Here is a 24004-nt window from a genome sequence, read left to right on the forward strand (position 1 = left end):
GTGGAGCAGCTGCTACTCTGGAGCTGGCCCAATCACAACTCCCAAAGGCTCTCTGGAAATAAGATGTTACCATTGGTCATCCAAGCCAGTCATTACATCGTGCAGTGGTACCTCACAGTTGCTTCAAGCAGTAGCGCCCCCTTCTTAAGCAGACTATAGACAATGCCGTGTTATATGTCAGCCTTGCTCAACCTGGTGCCCTCCAGATGTGTTGGACTACAACTCCGGCCTGGCTGGCTAGGGGATGCTGAGAGTAGTAGTCCAACATATTTGGAGAGCACTGGGTTGGGGAGAATTGCTGTATGTCCTCTCTTGAGGCTGAGACTGCAAAGATGTTTTAAGCATGTGATCTCTAGCACTTCCATGGCTTGCATACATTTGTTAGGAATCATTCGTGTTACCTTCAGCGCCTGCTGTTGTACTTAGCTTCTCATTTCTCGCTCCGTAGTAGAGCACGTGGTCCTTAGTATCTCTCATGGGAAGATTTCTGGTATCAGATTGGGGGGGGGGGGAGCCCTCTACCTGAGGTTTAAGAAAGCAGCTGTCAGTCAGAGTAGATGTTACTGGCCTAGATAGACCTTGTTACTGAGAAGCCCAGCCCTGAGGGCTTGTATATATGTATTTGGGAGCATCACCCTGGCACCCGGCCTAACTTGCCTTTTGTCTTGGGAAAGGCTGCATGAGCAAGGGACCCGTGGCAGCTGGGAGCATCACAACCTGTATGTCCTCTACCCTAATTGAATTAAGAGAAGTTGCCCTTCTGCAGTTTGCAAAGTGCAGGAACTCTGGATAAATGCAAATGCCTTCTTGACCTCCCAACGTAGTGAAGCAACCTGTGAGGGTAAGTTAAACTGGCCAATCTAAAGCCTTACCGGGAAATATGGTCCAGTCCTGAAACATCCTCACTTCCAGGTACATCGGCAAATTAAAGTATTACATAGGTACTCCTTGTCCATCTTTGTGTTGGCTGGGCAAGATGGGAGTTGTAGTCAAACACGTCTGGAGGGCACCAGGTTGAGGAAGACTGGTCTCGAACAGTGTATAAGCTACTGTGTGTGCACTGCACATTTTCAGATTCACTGACTTAAATATGTACATATGCAAATTTATTTCTATGTCTTTTCTTACCTGCATTTTTGGTCCCAAGCTAGAATTTTATTTATTTATTTATTTATTTATTTATTTATTTATTTCTATACCTCCCAAGAGCCGAAGCTGTTTGGGCGGTTCACAAAAATTAAAACCAAATGGCACACAATAAAACAATATAAAATATATAGAACATTAAAACCACAATATAACAATATAACCACCATAAAACCTAGCAGCAGTGCAGGAGTTTAAAATAAAGATTTAAAACAGCAAAGCTAAAAGTCTAGAAAGCTAAAATGCTAAAATGCCTGGGAAAATAAAAAGGTCTTCACCTGGCGCCGAAAGGAATACAATGTAGGTGCCAGGCGAACCTCACTAGGGAGCTCATTCCAGAGCTGGAGCGCCACAGCAGAAAAAGCCCTCCTCCTAGTAGCCATCCGCCTCACTTCCTTTGGCAGGGACTCATGGAGAAGGGCGTCTGAGGATGATCTTAAGGTCTGGGCAGGCACATATGAGAGGAGGCGATCCTTCAGAAAACCTGGCCCCAAGCCGTTAAGGGCTTTAAATGTTAATACCAGCACTTTGAATAGGGCCTGGAAATGGATTGGCAGCCAGTGCAGCTGAAAAAGTACTGGTGTAATATGAGCTTGCTGGCCAGTCCCTGTTAACAATCTTGCTGCCCTATTTTGGACCAGCTGGAGTTTCTGGACCATTTTCAAAGGCAGCCCCACGTATAACACATTGCAGTAATCCAGACGAGAAGTTATCAGAGTATGGATAACTGTAGCTAGGCTATCTCTGTCCAGATAAGGGCGTAGTTGGTATACCAACCTAAGCTGATAAAAAGTGCTCCATGCCACTGAATTCACCTGTGCCTCCAGTGACAGTTCTGGATCCAAGAGCACCCCCAAACTACGAACCTGATCCTTTAGGGGGAGTGCAACCCCCTCCAGAACAGGTTGAATATTACCTAGCCGGGCAGACAAACCACCCACTAACAGTACCTCCGTCTTGTCTGAATTGAGTTTCAGTTTATTGGCCCTCATCCAGTCCACTACCATGCCCAGGCACTGATTCAGAACAGCCACTGCCTCACCTGGGTTTGATGAGAAAGAGAGGTAGAGCTGGGTGTCATCTGCATATTGATGGCACCTCAGCCCACACCTCCGGATAACCTCCCCCAGTGGTTTCATGTAGATGTTAAACAGCATAGGGGATAAAACAGAGCACTGTGGAACCCCATGGCACAATTGCCTTGCCACAGTGCAATAGACCACCAACACCACCTTCTGGAATCAGCCATCCAAGTAGGAGCGGAACCACTGTAGTGCAGTGCTTCCGTCTCCCAACCCAGACAACCTATCCAGAAGGATACCATGGTCGATGGTGTCGAAGGCCGCTGAGAGGTCCAGAGAATCAACAGGGTCGCACTCCCCCGTCCCTCTCCCGGCACAGGTCATCCCACAGGGCGACCAAGGCAGTTTCCATTCCAAAACCAGGCCTGAAGCCCGATTGAAATGGATCTAGATAATCCGTTTCATTCAACAGTGCCTGGAGCTGTCCTTCAACCACCAGCTCCAGCATCTTGCCCAGGAAGGGGATGTTGGCTACTGGCCTATACTTGTTAACATCCTCCAGGTCCAGGTTAGGCTTTTTCAGGAGTGGTCTATTACCTCCTCTTTTAAAGCGGCCGGCACCACTCCCTCTCTCAAGGAGGAATTTATAGCCTCCTGGACCCAGCCGGACATCCCCTCCTTGTTTGATTTAATAAGCCATGAAGGGCAAGGGTCAAGCACACGAGTAGTTGATCGGACTTGGCCAAGCACCTTGTCTGTGCCCTCAGGACTCAATAACTGAAACTCATCCAATAAAACTGGACCAGACGGTGCTCTGAACGCCTCTACCAATGGAACTGCATTAATCATGGTGTCCAAATCATGGCAAATCTGAGCAACTTTATCTTCAAAGTGCCTTGCAAATTCATCACAGCGTGCCAGAAGAAGATATGTATATGTGGAGTGTGCATGTGTACAGAAAAGTAGTTTCTGAGCAGCTTGTTGTATTTAAGTACCAGAGTTTTGGTGTCTTGTGCTGAAAGCAGTGCTAAAATCTATGCCTAATCCATGGGCACTATGGAGGGTATTGACAGTATACTTCATTATTGCATCTACATGACTAACCTCTGTGCAGGTTAAGATGGAGATCTAAATTTAAAAAAGAAAAGAAAAAAAGCATTGATAAGTAGAAAACAGTTTTGCAAATGTAGTTATTTGTCATTGGCTATTCTCTGTCCTTGCTGATGGGAGATCCTTCATTACAGGATGTGTCAGTGTTTGAAACCTGTGGAAACACCCGAGTCGGGTGGTTACCATTCTTGTTAGGGCTCTGTTTCTGTTAAAGGAACTCATCTTTTATCTTCCTCTCCTGGTAGAATTTCAGCATAAATGAAAAATAAACAGAATTTTTAATAACCCAGTGAAGGATTTAAGCTTCATTCCATTCCTGGCTAAGATTATGTATTCAGCTACAGAGCTGTCAAGTCTGGGCAGTAGTAAAAAGAAATTCTTGAAGGGGTATTGAAAATGAAATACAAAATAGCTCCAATACACAACCATAGCATCACACAGTCATCTCATAAAACCCTCAGTCTCTAAACGTCAGAGATACTGAAATGTTATGTGGTTAGCAGTAACCTAAATTCTGTAGTCACCAGCTTGTTGAGGATCAATTTTGTGCAAGATACTAAACATGTAAATACATGTATTTAATCATGATTCCAGAGAGGCTTAAATAGCATCCTTCCTTCATTACTGTACAATTGCAGCAGTGTAATTTGCTTTTCCACTGGATGCATTTTGAATAAATGGTTGCAAATGCCAAGCAGCCAGTTTGGAGCTTCATTGATCCTAACACATTTCTATACCAAATCCACAGGTTTTGATATCTTGCATATCAACAGGTTGTGTGTTTGTGAAGCATGTCAGTGCCAATGAAGACCTCTTCAGCTCTAGCTTATTATGTTGCAGTGAGAAAGTGCAGCCTCTTGCATGATCCCCGTGTTAAACATCTTTTGATTCTCAGTGACTCTTGCTCGCAGACAAATCTCGTAAATCTTCTTGTATTGCTAAGGGGAAAAGGAATTGGTCTGACTAGTGACAAACTAGATTCCTTCCTAAAACAGTAATAATCAGTACAGTGTTCCTCCTCTAATCCGTTATGTCGCTGCTAAAATAAAATGGAGTACTTCATTGTAAGTCTGAGAAGAGATGTAAAACACCACTGGTAACAAATGTTGTTGTTGTTTTGCCTGGATACCGTTGCCAACTGCCTGGTTGTTTTTTTGCTTTTGTTTTAGCTTGGTTGTACCCGTTCAATACTTTTTAAGAGAGCTGCAGGTAGTGTGACACAGGAATTAGTGTCTATGGCATGCACACTAATTTTTCTTGCACTGTAAAAACAGGGTTGCAGGTTTTTGAAGGACTATGAAAATATTTATTGGAGATGACACTGAGATGGCTGGACACACGCCAGGAGCAGCAATTCATGTTTGATATCTCATCCAGCTCTTGGGTGGGAGAGCTAGTGTATTGTCTGTAGTTATCATGGGTTTACTTACTTTTGACTGTTGTCTCTTTGTTCTATGCAAGCAGTTTGGAGCAAACTAACATTGCTGAATTGGCTTGAGTGGGTGGATTTGTTGGGAGCCCTAGTTCTCCATCTCTGCATATCACTTGCAGATAGTCCCAAATTGCTATATGACTTTTAGCACCCACTTCTATGGAAGGCACCACTGGGAATTAGTGTTGCCCTGAGCAGTTTCCCCTCAGTCCCAGATCATTTTGAACTCTACTGTTTCAGTTTGCAGAACAGGAAAATATATGTAGTCAGAAATGCCCTCATTATTCTGCCATGGTTAGTGGAACCAGGGCAGTCTGGCTTTCTCTTGATTGGCTTATGTTACTGTCTCTTTTCTCTTTCCCTTCCTCCCTGTCCCACCCCCTCCAGCCATCCCATTTTGGTGTATACATTAATACCATTTGCGCATTCCATGAGTGCATAATGGCATAATACACTGAGGGATTATATATTTTATTGGGGATTTATTTTAAAAGGTGGATCTAAAAGGCAAGCAAATCCTACAGAACCATAGAGTTGGAAGGTACCATTTAGGCCATCGCATCCAATCCCCTGCTAAGTGCAGGAATCCAGTTTAAAGCATCCCTGACAGATAGCTGTCCAGTCTGCTCGAATGTCTCCAGCGATGGAGAACCCACCACCTCCCTAGGCAGATGGTTCCATTGTTTGACTACTCTGATGGTTAGGAGGTTTTCCCTGATGTTCAGCCGAGATCTGCCTTCCTGTAACTTAAGTCCATTATTTCGTGTCCGACAGTCTTGGATGATAGAGAACAGGTTGCGGCCCTCTTTTGTGTGACAACCTTTTAGGTACTTGAAAATTGCTACCTTACCCCCCCCCCCCAGTCTCTTAAGGCTAAACATACCAAGGCCCTTCAATCTTTCCTCACAGGACTTAGTTTCTAGTCCCCTGATCATCTTTGTTGCCCTTCTCTGAACTGGTTCCAATTTATCTGAAACTTTCTTAAAGTGTGGTGTCTAGATTTGGATACAATATTTGAAGTGAGTTCTGACCAGTGCAGAGTAGAGTGGAACTATTACTTCCTGTGATTTAGAAACTGTACTTTTATTGATGCAACCTAAAATTGCATTTGCCTATTTTGCAGCCACATCACATTGCTGACTCATATTCAGCTTGGGATTGATTACAACTCCAAGATCCTTTTCACCCATACTATTGCCAAGCCAGGTATCACCCACCTTATACCTGTGCAATTTCTCTTTCCTAAATGAAGAACTTTGCACTTGTCTCTGTTAAATTTCATTCTGTTATTCTTTGCTCAGTTTTCTAGCCTATCAAGATCATTTTGAATTTTGTTTCTGTCTTTGAAGGTATTAGCTATCCCACCCAATTTTGTGTTATCTGACTGCTTACATTACCTGCATGCATCCTAATGTGTGCAGGCACAAAGGTAATGCAAATGTTGAGTCCTTATCTAAGAGGAGCTTGCCATACAGGAAAAACTTGAATGGACAAATATGCCACAGGTGTACAAAAGCCTCCATTGGCCAAGTATCCTTAATCATATTCTCTGTGTGTTCTAAGCTGCTTGTTAAATTATCCTAGGCATTGATGAGATGAAATAACAGATAAAGAAACATGAATTGATTGGTCAAAAAACATTTCAGAAAGGCTCTCAGGCTCTGACTTCACTGGGAAGTTCCATAAGTTCATAGAGAGCCAGTGTGGTGTAGTGGCTAGAGTGTTGGACTGGGAGCTAGGAGATCTGGGTTCTAGTCCCCACTCGGCCATGGAAGCTCACTGGGTGACTTTGGGCCAGTCACAGCCTCTTAGCCCAACCCACCTCACAGGGTTCTTGTTGTGAGGATAAAATGGAGAGGAGGAGGATTATGTATGCCACCTTGGGTTCCTCAAAGAGGAAAAAAGGTGGGATATAAATGTAATAATTAAAAATAACTATGGGGTAGCCACTCAGATGGATTCTCTGAATATTCTTCTCAGAATTGTGCGTCAGTTTGCTTGGTTCATCTTGTACGAAGATTATATTAGTTTGCCTAGCCCATCGCCTGTCTTGTACAACATACCTAGGTGGTATAAAAGAATAAAACTACAATATAGATACAGTTGATTGTTTTAGCTATAATGTGTATCATATACCCAACAAGCCATGAATTAAAAATCATAAGGGCTGGTATCATAAATCAATAAATGCTAAGGTAAATTAAAACGTTTTCAACATGTGGTAAACTGCAACAGTCAATAACATGTTGTTGCTGGCTGGGGGGCAGGGGGTGTTATTCCAGAGAGTGGGCCCTCTTCCTGATTGTCGCCAGACGGACATCTGCGGGATGTGGCACAACCAGGAGGGCCTCTGACGATGATTGCAGCAGCTGGGCAGACGTATATGGGAGGTGGCATTCTCACAGGTATCCCAGTCCCAAGCTCTTCAGGGATTTATAGGTTAATACCAAAACCTTAAAACTGGCCCAGTAGCAAATTGGCAGCCAATCCTATTCTTTCAACAACCATGTTATATGGCAGCAGCTAGGTGCATCACATAACCTAGCCACTGCATTCTGCACTAACTGCTGCAGCTTCTGGACCGTGTATAAGGGCAGCCCCACATAGAGCACATTACAGTAGTCAAGATGTTTTCGTCCAGCCTTAAGGACCAATGCATGTTTCCTCAGCACTTGAAAGAGATTTTTGCATAACCCTGTATCTCTGGGCTTAGTGAATATAAAGATTTGTAAGCTATTAAATGGATAAGCGGGGACATTTTCCCCAGCTGTGCAGAATCAAAGATATTAGACTAGATTGCTTTTTCAATTTCCCTCAAGAAAACATTGCTGATCATCAAAGTGCTGTTTTAAGTAATGTCCCAGGCTCACTTATTTAAAAATAGGCTTTAAAAAATTAGAACCTTTTAAAAAGGCCGGAGTCTACTATTGGCCACCCAATCAAGGGGAAGATGAGGATGAAACTTTTGAAAAGCAAATAGCCAATGTTTTAAGGAAGCATGATGTAGTAGTAATGGGGGACTTCAATTTCCCTGATATTTGTTGGGAGACAAATTCTGCAAAACATGGCCCCTCCAGGAAATTCCTAACTTATTTGGCGGATAACTTCCTCCTACAGAAAGTGGAGGAAGGAACTAGAGGATCAGCTATCCTTGACTTGATCCTAAGCAACAGAGATGACTTAGTGGAGAAAGTAGCAGTTACAGGAACTCTGGGGGAAAGCAACCATGTTGTACTTGAGTTCTTGGTTCTAAGGGAAGCAAAAGCTGAGTGTAGTCAAACGCGTACCCTGGATTTTAGGAAAGTGGATTTTAATCAACTCAGAACAATGATCAGTAAGGTCCCATGGCAAGCGACGCTAACGAGAAAAGGAGTCCAAGATGGGTGGGAGCTTTTAAAAAAGGAAATTCTCATGGCACAATTACAAACAATTCCAACAAGAAGAAAAGGTGGAAGACAACAGAAGAAGCTAATGTGGCTTCGCAAAAAGCTTAGGGATGACCTGAAAACAAAAAAGGAACATATAGGAAGTGGAAAGAAGGCCAAGTAACAAAGGAAGAGTACAGGCAGGTAGCACAGAATTGCAGGGATGGCATCAGGAAGGCTAAAGCTGAGAATGAGCTGAGGTTAGCGAGGGATGCTAAAAACAACAAGAAGGCTTTCTTCAGCTATGTGCATAGTAAAAAGCAGAGGAAAGAAATGGTTGTTTAGCTATTAAATAAGGATGGCAAAACGATAACAGATGACAAAGTAAAGGCAGAGGTGCTTAATTGCTACTTTAGCTCAGTCTTCTCCCAAAAGAGGGTCTATGACCCCCCTGGCGAAGGCAAAGTACAGGCTGAAGGGGCAGGATTGCACCTTGAGATCGATAGGCATATGGTCAAGGAACACCTAATTACTTTGAATGAGTTCACATCTCCAGGGCCAGATGAGCTGCACCCTAGAGTAATAAAGGAACTGGCAGAAGAACTCTCAGAACTGCTGTCTATTCTCTCTGAGAAATCAGGGAGGACGGGGGAAGTGCCAGATAACTGGAGGAGGGCTAATGTTGTCCCTGTCTTCAAAAAGGGTAAAAAGGAGGAACCTGGGAACTACAGACCAGTCAGTCTGACATCAATCCCTGGCAAAATTCTGGAGCAGATGATAAAGCAATCCATCTGGAAGTACCTTGAAAACAATGCCGTGATTACTCGAAGCCAACATGGATTTGTCAAGATCAAGTCCTGCCAGACGACTCTGATCTCATTTTTTTATCAAGTCACCTCACTTGTGGACAGTGGGAATGCTGTAGACATCTTATACCTTGACTTCAGCAAAGCTTTCAACAAAGTGCCCCATGATATCCTGATGAGCAAACTAGCTCAAAGTGGGCTAGATGAAACAACGATCCGGTGGATCCACAGTTGGCTACAGAATCGGACTCAAAGAGTGCTTCTCAATGGGACCTTCTCAAACTGGGGAGAGGTAACGAGTGGGGTACCGCAGGGCTCAGTCCTGGGCCCAGTGCTCTTCAACATTTTTATTAATGACTTAGAGGAGGAGGTACAGGGAATGCTGATCACATTTGCAGATGACAAAAAAATTGGGCGGGATAGCTAATACTTTGGAAGACAGAAACAAAATTCAAAGTGATCTGGATAGACTGGAGCGCTGGGCAGAAAACAACAGAATGACATTTAATCGGGATAAATGCCAAGTTCTACACCTAGGAAAAAGAAACCAAATGCACAGTTACAAGATGGGGGATACGTGGCTCAACAATATGACAAGCGAGAAGGATCTTGGAATTGTTGTCGATCACAAGCTGAATATGAGCCAACAATGTGATGTGGCTGCAAAAAAGGCCAATGCTCTTTTGGGCTGCATTAATAGAAGCATAGCTTCCAAATGCCGGGAAGTACTAGTTCCCCTCTACTCAGCACTGGTTAGGCCTCATCTGGAGTACTGTGTCCAGTTCTGGACACCACACTTTAAGAAGGATGCAGACAAACTGGAGAGGGTTCAGAGGAGGGCAACAAAGATGACCAGGGGACTGGAAACAAAGCCCTATGAAGAGAGACTGAAAGAACTGGGCATGTTTAGCCTCAAGAAGAGACGACTGAGGGGAGATATGATAGCGCTCTTCAAGGCCTTGAAAGGTTGTCACAGAGAGGAAGGCCAGCATCTCTTCTCGATCATCCCAGAGTGCAAGACACGGAGTAATGGGCTCAAGTTACAGGAAGCCAGATTCCAACTGAACATCAGGAAAACCTTCCTGACTGTTAGAGCGATACGACAATGGAACCAACAACCTAGGGAGGTAGTGGGCTCTCCCACACTGGAGTCATTCAAGACGAGGCTGGACAGCCATCTGTCAGGGATGCTCTGACTTGGATTCCTGCATTGAGCAGGGGGTTGGACTCGATGGCCTTGTAGGCCCCTTCCAACCCTACTATTCTATGATTCTATGAAATTGATGTCAGCATTGGTTTTCAGATCTCACTGCCATTATTTTTATGACAGGCGATGGCAGCCTTATCGTAAATAACCATGCTGTTGTTAGCAAAATGACACTGTGTGACTAGTAAGTAGCAGTCTGGAGAGAGATCTCTTTCGGCAAGGGAGGTGGAGACCTGATTCATTCCAAGCCATAGTTATGTGGTGGCTGCTTGCGATTCAAATGGAGTGAAAGCCTTGGTGTGCCTCACTTGCCAACTTCATTCTCCCATTGCAGGTTGCTTTCTGGGGGTTTGCGGTGGTATCAGAAGTGTGTTGAGCAGTACAGTCTCTTGGCAAGCTATACATCGAAGGGCTCATCATGTGGAACCGCCTCAACGAGGTTTGATTTCAATCCACTGCTTGTTTTTGTGAATCGAACCTCAAGATTCGATTCACGTGCAAAACATTGGTTGCTAGAATCCTGGTGCAATGACTTCCTGAACAGAAATGTATTTATGATAACAATGTTCTGGATTGTATCGCAGTTAAAACCACCATCACCTGGGGGAGTCTTTCTATGTAAAGAGTTCTCCATTTCATCAAATGAGCATGCAGTAGTTTGCATAGCCTATCTTGTATTGCAGATAGTCCCTGGCTGTTTTTAGGGTGATAAATGTACAGATAAAACCCCAATTTTTGTGGAATTTCAGATGTCTTTTCTCAAGGCAGCACTTCCATTTCAGGAATACCTCATTTTTCCTAGCAGTATTTTATTGCTTGGAAAATTAGGCAGCATGTCTGTTTCAGTTGTGAGAATATAGATGTTGGAATGTATCAGGGACCCTCTTGGATAGAGCCCATGACATACTAATGATGAGTGACACAAACCCACTTTCCTCTGTGCTAGCCAGCATCATTGTTTTATTTTTTTCACTTAAAAATCCTTCACTTAACAACCTCTTGCTATATAGCTCATCTAGCTTTATCTTAAAATAAAATGTAAACAGTGATGCAGTGTTAGGGCCTCACTCTTTATGAAATTGTCCTTGTTCTGTTGTGTTGAATGTGTGGCCTTTTTATTTGGAGGCTGTGTCCTCCAGTGCGGTGTGTGTGAATCAGCTTTGGCCATTTTACTTCTGCTAGTGTTGTTATTTGTTAAATGGGGGCAAGTGAAATGTTGACATAGCTCATTTGGTGGAGCATGAATGAGCCCATTGCTAGTGGTGGGAAAAGCCCTTTGGGGTAGTAGAAATGGAAAGAGAAGGTGTGCTTTTTGAGGCTAGAGCAAATATCTAGCTTGGTCAAAAGGGAAATACAGTTGGAGTGTGCTTCGCTGGAATGTGCGGGTAAGACTGTAAAATATTGAGGCTGATCATCCTGCCTTTAGAGCCAAACCCTTACGAGGCAGCTTACCAAATAAATAAATTTAAAATGTGACAATGCAATACATGTCAAAACAGTACATAGAAGGGCGTCAGATTAAAATGTAGAGAACTGTCAATTAAATCAGTGAAAAGACTGACAGAGTAAAAGGTTTTTCAGGACCACTTCGAAGGGAGAGGGGGACATATGAAGTTCTTGGGGGAGGGAGTTCCAAAGAAGTAGGGCCACCACTGAAAAGGCCCTGTCCCTGGTACTTGTTAACCTGATCCTTCCGTAGTAGTGAACCAGAATGCTGGGCATCTGTCTTAAGGCACAGGTAGGTTGATACAAATGTAGCTGGGCCTCCAACTCCCATCGTCCCTCACTATTGGTTATGCTGGTTAGAGTTAATGGGAGTTGTGGCCCTCCATATGTTATGACTTACAGATTGCCCATCCCTGCTTTAAAGGTTAAAATCAGCACTTTAAATTGAGGCTAGAAACAAACAAGTAGCCGCTGCAACTGATGGAGGATGAGTGTCTCTAAGACATGACACCTTAATAATATGAATACTTAGCATTTCTGTAGCTCTAAGCTTTCACAGTTCTTCACCTACATGATCTTACAATCGTGTACATGATCTTACAATCCTTACAACAGCCCTGTAAAGCTGATTAGCATTATAATACCCATATTGCTGATGGGGGAGGAGAGGACATTAGAGAGAGTGTCTTGGCTGAGTCATCTAGTGGGTTCATGGCAGACAAGGGATGACCCTTAGCCACTACTGTACACCTGATTGCCATTTAACTTCTGCTCCCACATTAGCCTACAGAGCAATCAGCTTCCATTGACTTGAAACAGCAAGCTATTGGAAGGAAGTCCCATTCAACTTTCACCGGAGAAATGTCTGCTACAGTCTGCAAAGAGGGGAAGAATGCCCAAAGCATATCTCAGTGCACAGGGGCCTCTGTTCACAACTGGGATTGAACTGAGTTTCAAGCATGTTGGTAAAGGGAATGATGCAGGCCGATCACACGTTTGGTGCATCCAGTGTTTGCAAAGAATATGACTAACTGCAGAGGGAGGATATGCAGCGCAGCCGATTGAAAACCATGGCGCTAAGGAAGATGGACTAAAGAAATCAATAATGTAATAAGGAAAATGGAAGGGGAGGAAGCTACTTTTCAAGCTTTAAAAAACAAACAAAAAACAGATTAGTCAGTTTGGCACAATTAATGAAATGAAGCACTTCCATTGTAAACCTGAATTACTTGAACTAGCTCCTATATCTGATCACTTTGTAAAAGGCATATTTTCCCAATTTTAGCATTGCTTCTTTAAATTTGAGTGCTTATGTATGTATTTCCAAACAAACTTACTTCTTCTCCCCCACCCCCAACCTTCCAGTCTCCCAAAGTTGGTGTTTTCATTGGTGTTCATCTCAGAAAATCATCACAGACACTAGCTGCTTAACCTAACTGCTTTCACGGATTCTGAGTGCTGTTTGTAATTAGAGATAAACACAATGACACAATAAAGGTATCCCAGAGTGCTGCCCAAACTACTGTACCAAAGTTTATTGTTGCATTTTTTTCTGACGGGGAAATTGCTCCATGTTACACAGGACTCCTCCTTGTGCTAACATGTTCAGCCCTGGTATGATTCTAGAGTGATACTTGTGGCTGTAGGTCTCTTAAGGGGTGACACATATGACAGATGTCCAGCACTCGCTTCCGTTGCAGAGGTGCTTCTGCAGTGCATTGGTGTGTGGATCTATGTTGCAAGGCTGTCACAAAGCCATTGGTCCCTGTAGCTCAGTAATGCTTATACTGATTGGCAATGGGCTTTCAAATAGGGGTCTTTCCCAGCCTTACCTGGAGATGCCAGGGTATGAACCTGACTTTCTGCATGCAACACATCTGCTGTGCTGTTGAGCTACAGCTCTTCCCCCTGCATGTATAACTTAAGCCAAATATTTGCATGTATATTCATAGATGATAAGGGTATCAGTGGCTACTAGTCATGATGGCTATATGTTGTCTCCAGTATTGGAGCTAGCGTGCCTCTCAATCCCAGTTGCTGGGGAACAACAGTGGGAAGGTGCTGTTGCCCTCATGTCCTGCTTGTGGACTTCCCACAGGCATCTGGTTGGCCGCTGTGGGAAGGGAATGTTGGGCTAGCCAGGCTTTTTGTCTGAACCAGCAGGGCTGTTCTTACATTCTTATGCCAGACAAAGTATAATGTGAGTGTTCTGTAAAATGTAAGATTAGATTCTAGCCTCCCCGTATTAAAATCCTGTGCATGGGAAAAGAATCTACACCGAATAATAGTAAATTGACCAGAGAATTTTGAGTATTGAGTGGCACATCAATTTAGTAAATAAAGAAATTAAATATATTGGCAAATCTTCTCCAAGTAGATGTATACAGTGCTAAATCTTGTGCTAAATCACCAGAAATCTTTTGTCATGCACAAGTTCTTCCCCCAAACACAAACACCCCACACAAGGAAGTGACTTTTGTTGTTGTCCCCTTGTGACCCAAGATTCACATGATAATGAGCTATAGCGGGGATCTTTTTGAATTTATTTGCAAGAAAAATTTGTGTGTAGATATTTTCATTGTAACCTTTGGGCCATCACTGCACCTTGTTTTAAGAAAACAGTCCTATGAATAGCCTTAGTTAATATAAGCGTGTCCTGTAGCAGCAGGCAGAGCCTTGTCCTCTAGATCAGAATAAAAAATGTGTTCAGAGAATTTCTCAAGGTCTCTTTTAAGTTTGTGCTGATGCCTTTAAATTTCACAATGACAGCTTTGTAGGAGGAAGTGCAGGCTGCTCTGTCAAGCCCTTGGGTTCTCTTCCGATTGCTGTTAAAAAGATCCTTGGGATTTGTGTCCCTAGTTTATTGTTCTCTTTGTACAGTTTTTCTCACATCTGTCCAGGAAGAAAAATGTAACTAGTGGCTCTTTCTTCCAAGTCTGTCCCCTGCGCATTAGAGAAGTACCATCCCCTCATTAATGGCTTTATTAAAATACACATGGCTTCAGTTATTTATTTGTTTCATTTATTTAAAATATTTGTATCCCACCCTATATTATTAGGATCTCAGGGCGGCATACAGATAAAATCAATTTAAACAGTGTAAAACAATAAATAATTTAAATAGCTAAAAACATATTAAATCATTAAGCTAGCTAATACCAATTTAATATCTAGAACAATAAAACAGTTAAAACAGTGTGCAAACTCAGGGAATACAATTAGCCCTCAAAAGCTTTGGTAAAAAGCCATGTTTTAACTTGGTGCTGAAATGAAATCAATGTCTGTGCCAATTGGGCCTCCAAGGGGAGGGCATTCCACAACTGGAGTGCCACAGCAGAAAAAGCCCTCTCCCACATCCCACCATAGTGTATGTCGTGCACTGGTGGGACACAGAGGAGGGCTCCTCCAACAGATCTAAATTCTCAGGCAGGCATATGTAAGGGGAGGCGCTCCCTCAAATATCAAGGTCCCAAGCCGCTTAGGACTTTAAATGTCATCACTAGCACCTTGAATTCGGACTGGAAATGTATTGGCAGCTAGCATAATTCCTTTAAGACTGGTGTTATGTGATCTTTACATGATGTTCCAGTCAACAATCTAGCTGCTGCATTTTCCGAGTTGTCTTCAAGGGCAGCCCCACGTAAAGTGCATTGCAGTAGTCTAATCGGGAAGTTACGAGCACATACACTACTGTGGCTAGATTATCCCTGTCCAGGAAAGGTTGTAGATGGCAGATCAACCAAAGCTGGCCCCAAGTGCTCTGGGCCATGGAGTCTACCTGGGGCTCCAGTGACAGGGATGGATCTAGGAGTACTCCCAAGCTATGCACCTGCTCCTTCAGGGGGCGTTCAACCCTATCCAGAACAGGTCGCTTACCCAATTGCCAGATTTGGGAAGCACCAATCCACAGAGCTTCTGCCTTGTCGGGATTCAGCTTCAGTTTACTGGCCCTCATGCAGCCCGCTACAGCCTCCAGGCACTGGTCCAGCACCTTCATCACCCCACCACTTCGACGACAAGGAGAAGTAGAGCTGAGCATCATCAGCGTACTGGTGACACCCCACCTCAAAACTCCTAATAACCTCACCCAACGGCTTCATATAGATGTTGAACAGCATGGGGGATAAAATAGAACCTTGTGGCACCCCTCAGCTTCATAGCCATGGGGTAGAACAGGAATGGTTATGTAGCTTCTGCCTGAAAGCTGTGTTTTATTTTTCCTTCATGAGGGAGGCACTGGGTTTAAATCCACAGCTTCCCCACTGTGGCTTCATCGATCCCTTTCTCTGCAGCCCCAGCCTTCTCTCCCCGTTTGCAGCTGGCCAGCTCGGCTGTTGACAGTAGGGCTGTGCAACTGCTGGCAGCTTTCCTTTAATAACAACTTGCTGATGTTGGCTATTGATCAAGCAGTGAGCTGAGCCTTCGGCTCAAGGGAGTAAGGCCAGTTTATTCTTCCTCACTTTCCTTTCCTGTCAAGTCAGTACAGGAACTCCCTTTATAGCTGTAAGTGCTTCAGAACTCATACCTAATACCGGGCCTCTGGAAAGTAGTGCTATCTACCTTGTATCTGCAAATCAGAAGGAATGTAACTCTCTTCCCATCCGTCCTCAAAGAAAGGGATGCAGTATACCCTTTCCTGTGTACTAATTATCTGGCCATCCATTCACTGATTCTACACGTAATGGTTTTTCTTGGTGCGGGGAGATGAAGATGTAGTTGTCTTCCCGTAACGGGACATTGTAGTGTTGGAAGGGACCTCTGAGGTCATCTGGTCCAATCTCCTGCTTATTTACCCCTAGTTCAAAAAAAAATCCATTACAAAGCGTGGCGTGTGCGTACACACACACAGGAAGGGAGAGAGAGAGAGAGAGACAGAACGAGCAGAACTTGTTCACTTTGCTCTTCATGCAGTCATGATGGGAAGAAGCTGGAAGTGTGTATTAACTTACTATTTGCATTAACCTTTTCCTAAGTGGAAGATACTAGTGTTTTGTTTAATAAGTTTCATGGGAGACTTTCTATAATGTGTTTGGATAGTAGCTGTAACAGCATTTCCATACTTGAATAGCTATAGTCTTACTCATTTCTCTGAGCCTCCGCTTAATGAACCAGTCAAAATAAGATATTACAATTTGCTGTAAATTGAATTTTCAGTTAAAATCTGATTTTACAGTCTTCCAAGGTTGCTCTTGGCACAACAGTTCTTCCTGTTTTTGCCCAGCCTGTCACAGGAAAAGCAGCTCACTATAAATCAGGATGTCCCCTGCTAGGAAATGTTTATTGTAACACAAGGCTTTCTGAAATAGTTTTCTAAATTTCCTTTGTTTACTATCAGTGGTAGTCGACAACAATGTAAAATGTCTGCCTGACTGAGGTGCTATGAATCCACACATCCAGTAAGCTGGCACCAGCATGAGCCCTACACATCGAGACACCAAGAAGCCATCCAAAGCAATTTTGGATGTATTTAACATTTAACCCAATTTACTGGAAAAGTGATCCAAAAGCTCAGATGTCACTTTTTTTCCTAACACCATGTACTTTGTGTCTCCAGCTTGTACAGTAGTCATTAGGGAAGATTCCACTCTTCACCTATATTTTTATTGCAATGAATATATTTTTCAGATAAGGGAAAGAACTCAGATATAGTAATCCTGACAAGGTTGCGTTCCATTCTCCTGCTTCTTAGACTTCGGCTGTTAATGTTGAATCTAATGCTCTATGGCCAGATTTGTTTGGGAAACATGGAAGGAGCTGCTGTGAAGGGTAAGAAAGCCCCCCCCCCCGTGTTGTTTAAAGCTAAATTTGACCCTTTTAGCATTCTGTAGCAGTTTGCTGCTGAATTTCAGCAGCATACCACCGGGTTTTCTCCTGGCACCCCATGGAATGTGGCATGTGGGGGGTCCAAGGGAGAGAAAATAGTGCGTGAACCCCCCAAAGTTGCCCACCTGTGCTTTGGAATTATTCAGGCTACAAATAGAAGTGGGGGGCTCATTTGTATATTGTGCCCATTGCAGCTTTAGTGGGTATCTTTTGGTTTAAGAGTAAAATACTAACCCAGTATCATGACTTGTGTGTAATTATAAATTGGGAAAAAGTCTGTCACTTGGAGCAATCTGGCAGTGTCTAAGGGAGCATGGTATTGTGGCTACTTCTGGTCTCTGAGTAACAGCCTGTTTTGTTTGGATTGTGTTATTGGATATATCTGTTGAAATACTATTTCAGAAACCATGTACTTTAGGCAATATTTCAGGCTTTTAAGGTTGATTTACACTAAACTCATGTTCCTGGTACACAATCACATAGACAAAAGTTAGTGCGAACCAGGTTGGGAAAAAAACAGGGAGCCTGAACACACTACTAAGATAATGGATACAGGAAAAATGACAGCTTCAGTCATGGACGCAGTTGCTGACTCTCCAGGTGTAGAGGCAGATTCACTCCAACCCTTTTCCGTATGGTTATATTCACATGGTCATGAATTTGATTGCACAGAGGAATTCAGCAGCTTGAACTGTCCTTTTTGTCTCAACAATCTATGCAGTAACCCTGGTCCTGTGCAAGCATGACACTTAACCATGGTTTGTTTCCTGACCACAATTAAGCGCTGTCTCTGAATGCCTAAAGAGTTGGCCACAAAACAGGATGTGAACCCATGGTTTAGGGGAGGTGGGCAAATGATGTTTTGCATTAAACATGATGAAGTATTAACTCTGTACCAAACAAACTGTAATTCAGACAACTTCATCACTTCTCCGTCTATTCTAGTGCTGCCCTCGCTCTGGCATCTTTTGGGTAAGAAAATGGCACCCAGTGGTGAGCGTGATTTCTGTTGCTGCTAAGACCATGCAGTCTGGTGGTGGCAGCAAAAAAGCATGTATGGGCGTTTCATGTAAGATGTAACCTTTGCTTCCTGGTATTGAGCTGCAGGCTTCTCTAAAGAACTTTGAGTTTATCTCTGATTTTAACTAGGGTTAAGGCAACAAACCATAGCTAGCGTTAGCACAGGGCTACAGTGGTAGAAATCCTGAGCACAAAATCTTGGTGTGTGTTGCTTGTCCTCCAACAACAAGCACAGTAGGAGCATTCAGACTATTCTGATGCTTGCATGTGGTGCAAATCCTTAACCTGAATGTAGAAAGTGTCTTGCTTCTAATTCAGCATGTGGCCTTTGGAACGAAACTGTTTCATGTCTGTGCTGTTTTCCCCTAAATTGGGAGAGACAAGGAAGGAGTGGAATATTATGGTGCCTAGTCTAACCTTCCCAAAGGAAAGAAAAAGCTTGGTTTGAAAGGCACATTTTTCAGGGGCTTGTCATAGCTGTAATAGGCCCATTGCCTTAAATATGTAAATTGCATGTATGGCGCATGCCTGCAGTCCATCTTTGGTTCTGTCAGTGCACCCTATAAGATCCCATTTGTCTAGAAGAATGGTTTTCTGAAAGGTATGATTATTCTAGACTGCTGAACAAGTTCCCCTATGTGACTGGCATTTTAAACAACCATGGTGATTGGTAGAATGACACTTAGAGAAGTACTCTGCAGGAGTGATATTTTGTGTGTGTGTGTGTGTATCGAAGGGAGGGAGAAAATGGAAAAGGGAAAAGTGGTTGGGGGATGGGGCATAGAAAGGATCATACTACCATCATCTGTTTTACTGAGCAGTACAAAAGCTTGAATTGGCTACAGTCAGGATTCTTCTGAGCAATGACTGCAAATGGAAAGAGAAATATTATGGGGGAAGGACAAAGCCAGTTCCTTTGTAAAACTCTGACGAGTGGTTTGAACACTTGCATATATGTTCTGTAACTGGGCTGAATTTTTAAAAAATCAAAGGTGTGAAGATAATCTATCCTTTTAGCAGTCAAGAAATGAACAGTTTCTTCTCTGTGTTGGTCCAAAGCACAGACACAAGCTGGTGGGGTGGAGTTTTAAACTAATTCATATTATTTGTGATCTTCACCCAGTGAAGGAAGAGGTCCCTCCGTGATTAAATGTCCTGTTTGCCCATGTTACTAGCAGAGAATTAGAAATCTGTGTCTCGATTCAGTTCTATAACTTTGCCTCTGCTAGACTGCAAAGAAGGTACTCTCTGCCCAATCAATATGTGATGATTTAGGCTTCTTTAAGAGTCTGCACCAGCCTTCCCCAACCTGGTGCCTTCCAGAGGTGTTGGACTACAACTCCCAGCATCCCTCAGCATCTGCATGAACCAGTGATTGCATGGGTGCCATTTTCTGCTTGTGGGCTTCCCACAGGCAGCTGATTGGCCACTGCGTGAACAGAATGCTGGACTAGACGGACTCTTGGTCTGATCCAGCAGGGCTCTTATGTTCTAAAACATTCCAGGGGGCAAATCACTGTTCCACATTATGCCCTCTGTGGGGAGAAGCTCTTGCTGCTACACAGGAGTTGTTTCAGCCAGTCTCTCTTTGGCTTACAGAATATGTATACCAGTGCTTAGACTTCTTCCATTTGAGGCGTGCTCTGGGTTCCTTGGTGCTTTAACCTTGCGTGTGTATTTCAATCTCTCTTCCCCCATTTACGAACTCATGACTGTTGCGCAAAGACTTCAGTATTCTCCCTCCAAGTTTCTTTGGTGGCTGTTTGGGTGGGAGCAGGAATATTGTACCATTGAAGCCACATTAAACAGGAAGAAGGAAACTATTAATTTCTAGAGTTGCTTTCATGGAATGTCGTTTTCCTAGTAGGTGCATAAGATATCTCCTGAATAGTTAATTAATCTTAGAAATAAATGGTTGTTTGTTGCACAAACGCCTACCTGAGTACACACCTAAGAATAGAAGAGTCCTATTGAATCAGAGTAGGGTTCCTACACCAATTCAGGCATATTGGTTTGCATCTTCCCTCCCTCAACTGTCAACAGGCAGCAGCCATTCCATCAGGCTGCAGAGGAGGGAGAGATAGGAAGCAGGATCCACTCTATTGGCTTTGCTTAGAGATTAGCTGTTCTCCTCCTCCTCCTCTCCCTGATCTGTTCCTGATCCACCTGGACCTTATAAGAGCTACTATTTAACTTAATTGGTGCTTGAGTTTGCATTTTTGTTCTTCCCCATCCCTTTTTCTTTTTGTGTTATGTAATTTGGATTGTAAGCCTGTGTGCAGGTTCTATCTGTTTTTATTGATTGCATGTACTGGGAGCCTTTTTGGCTGAATAATAAAACAAGGGCGCAATCCTATGGCCACTAGACAGTGTCTTGACGGCCATAGGATTTTTCAGTTTCTGGGAACCGAAATCTGACTCCCTGCCCCTTCCCCTGCCACTTCATAGGAGGCACGGATCATCCCTGACTCCGCACTCGGAGGAGCAGTGTGGAGCAGCTGAAAAGGGGGAGGGGAGGGGACCATGGAAGCACCATTATGCTTCCTATGTGCTATCCGGCCTCCCCCCACACACACTCTGAGGCACGTAGGTTAGACAGCTGAAATCGGCTATTTAGTCGCAAATGCAGGGCAGCCAGAGCACAGAGGATAACATCCCGTCCGTGCTCCACCTGCCCTGCATTGTATAGTCCGAGTTCAGAGATGGACGACTATCCCCATTGAGTTGCGTCCTAAGTGAATAAAATGTTAGAAGTCTTTAAAATATGTGAGAGCATAATCTAAAACACCTGGTCATGCAGCCCATGTACTCTCTGCACTGCACAATTATATCTACTTAGGGAGACAAGGGAATGGAGTTGGAATTGTGGAATAATGGATTTCTGTCTGGCTGTCCATACACACGCAAGGACAATAAGCAAGGTCATTTACATAAAGGCAACCACGTTGTGCTGAATTTAAGTTTCCAGAAGTAACAAAACTGATAACTACTGGATAAAACAGTGTTTCTCCATCAGATAGAACATAATGACCATGCTGTTAGCCATAAATATTGATAATTTGCTGTATTTATACAATATGTTGGCTGCAATCCATTCTAACACAGCATGCCTAAACCCAATGAAAACAATTGACTTAAGCTTACTTTGCGTTCTGTTTACAGTGCTTGACCTCACAACTCATTTATTTCTCCCATTTTTTTTTAATCTTTTACATAGAGAAAAACAGACTTAAATTCAGATGGTTGGATCCAGGAACCTTGTTCCACACATGGAAGATTCCACTAGTGGACTTCTGTGATCTCTCCCGCACACCCTCCAAATCTCCTCACAGAATGTTTCATAGAGGTCCATGAATTGAGTTTTAAGATAAGCACAGAATTAAGCATGTTCATATTAAACTCAGATTTCATTTTAAACTGATTTTTTAATTAAATGGTGACACTTGTATAACTGGGGAAAACTGATTTGAAAAACATAACTGATTTTTCTCCATCCTGCATGCGATGCTGGAAGGGAATCTAAGTGCTTCTAGAATCCAGAGAGATGTGTGCTTGGTTTTGGTGGGTATCAGTTCCCTGACCGAGCCAGTCTGCGCTGTATAGGTCTTTCTGGAGCCAGTTCTGCTGTTTAAAGAACAGGGAGTAGCCATGACTAGGAGCTGCTTTTAACAGCAACTGCTAGACCAGCTGTGCTCCTTCCCATGCAAATGGGACTTTGGATGCCATTTGTCATGCATTTGTAGCCTTGAGGGCCATGCCATTTTACTCTGAATATGGCTAGAAGCTCCAATTAGGGCAGAATGCCATTTGTCACCTCCTTGTGGAAGTGGGGATGTGAAAACAAATCCAGCCAGTATTATCGCCGCAGCATGGGCTCCATTCATTTCTGAGCCCATTTAAGGTTACTGTTTCGGCTTGTAAAGCCCTTTACAGTCTTTAACTAACATACCTCTTGATATGTGTATCTCGGCATACGAGCCCCCTGACCTGCATGGCCTTGGCCAGAGCCACCAATTTAAAGGAAGCAAGTGGCAGGTTTCCCCAACCGTTTGCCTTCCATATGTGTTGGCCTGCAACTCCCATAATTCCCTGCCAGCATGGCCACTGGCCATACTGGCAGGGAATTATGGGAGTTGCAGGCCATCACATGTGGAAGGCACCAGGACTGGTAAGGCTGTACTGTGGTGTGGAGCATGACCTTTGTAGTAGCCCCAATACTGGAAGACTTACTTCTTTTTTAACATGGTGGAGGCTTTGAGAGCTAACTTGTTGCTTCGAATGGTGTAGCATTGGTATTTTGTGAATGTAGATAACTTATCTTTGCTTCTTGTGTATTTTAAGTGCTGTATAAGTTACTTGACTTGTGAGAGAAGGGAGAATACTTTAACGTGCAATGATAATGTGATAATTGTAGTTTTGGAAGCCCTGTGAGCTGGTGTGTGGCATAGCATTGCTCTGTAAACATGAACAAGGCACAGTTTATGCACAGAGAATCTTTCATTACGTAGTAAAAGGAAAATTATGTAGTGACTTATGGGATTAGGGGAGAGAGGGAGGGTGAAGGGAAACCAAGATGAGATTAGAGCTGACACAGATGCTCTGAATGTCTTAATTGTTCATTTTTAGCTGACATCAGTGAGCTGTTGTCACAGGAATAGAACACACGCACCCTGTTCTGAAGAGAGGTCTGCACAGTTTGATACTGGTGATCGTGGAACAAGAGTAGCATCTCATTATAATCTAAAAGAGTAGTTCATAGTGGCACAAGAAGCCTTGTCTCAGGTGAGAAATGCTATTTTAATTAAACTTTTAAAAAACAAAATTCAAGGGGAGCAGCTTTTACCTCCTGGTAAAAGGAGCATAGAATATTCCTAAGATAATTGCTTCCAGTTATGAGAAGCCGCACTTATTAGTTGGCCACGGTTGTCATAGAACAGAGGGTGTGTTCCCCCGCCCCAATGATTATTAGAGTCATGTGGATTTCTGTGCTCTGTAGCCACTGCTGCCACCACCATGCTAATGGTCTTAATTGCATGAATGAATTGGGAGGAGGGGGTGGCAGATCCTACAATTTGGGTGGGAGATTGGACCGTGTGGCTTTTTGGTTCCTTCCTGCTCTGAACGTGAATGATGGCTTTGCTGGCCAAATGTTCCGAGCAAATGGGATTCAGTTAGTCCCAGTTTAGATTTTTAACCACACAGGATCTCTCAATTTCTACAACACTGATACTGGGGGTTATATTCCAACACGTCTGGAGGGCACCAGGTTGGGGAATGCTGGGAGTGCTTTCTCACAAAGTTTTATGAAAAGACCAAGGTAGCTTCCCTTAGAGTAGATGGGTTGGATATTTTAATGAGCCCACAGTGTTGTTCTAATGTAATTCAGAATCTCTCTTCCTTCCTCCCCATCTTCTCCCAATCCTGTGTTTGTCATAAGAGAACATTGTGATTTGGAAATGTTAAAATTTCATCTTAACCTAAAAGACCAGCTAACAGTAGTAGAGAAGATATGTTTCAGAAGCATGGGGTTTCAATTCCCTTTATCATGCTTGAAAAAAACAATTACATTCCATTCACAGGAAATTCAACATTTGGCATAATAATTTTTAATGCATGCATGATCTACA

General features: G+C 43.3%; 1 protein-coding gene across 4 annotated transcripts in view; it reads left to right on the plus strand.

The window, feature by feature from the left end:
• The window catches only part of NCKIPSD (NCK interacting protein with SH3 domain), a 192982-nt gene that overhangs the window by 23141 nt on the left and 145837 nt on the right, over positions 1–24004 (plus strand). Inside the window, exon 2 of one of the 4 annotated variants that reach the window (XM_084840139.1) lies at positions 21595–23159. The exons of the other annotated variants lie outside the window; for them this stretch is intronic. The gene's annotated coding sequence lies outside the window, so the exon portion shown is untranslated. The remainder of the gene's footprint in view (positions 1–21594; positions 23160–24004) is intronic. 4 annotated transcript variants of the gene reach the window in all.

Source organism: Heloderma suspectum, chromosome 2 (assembly GCF_057233095.1).
Source record: "Heloderma suspectum isolate Gila_16-S chromosome 2, 16-S_ref, whole genome shotgun sequence".
Classification (NCBI taxonomy): Eukaryota; Metazoa; Chordata; class Lepidosauria; order Squamata; family Helodermatidae; genus Heloderma; species Heloderma suspectum.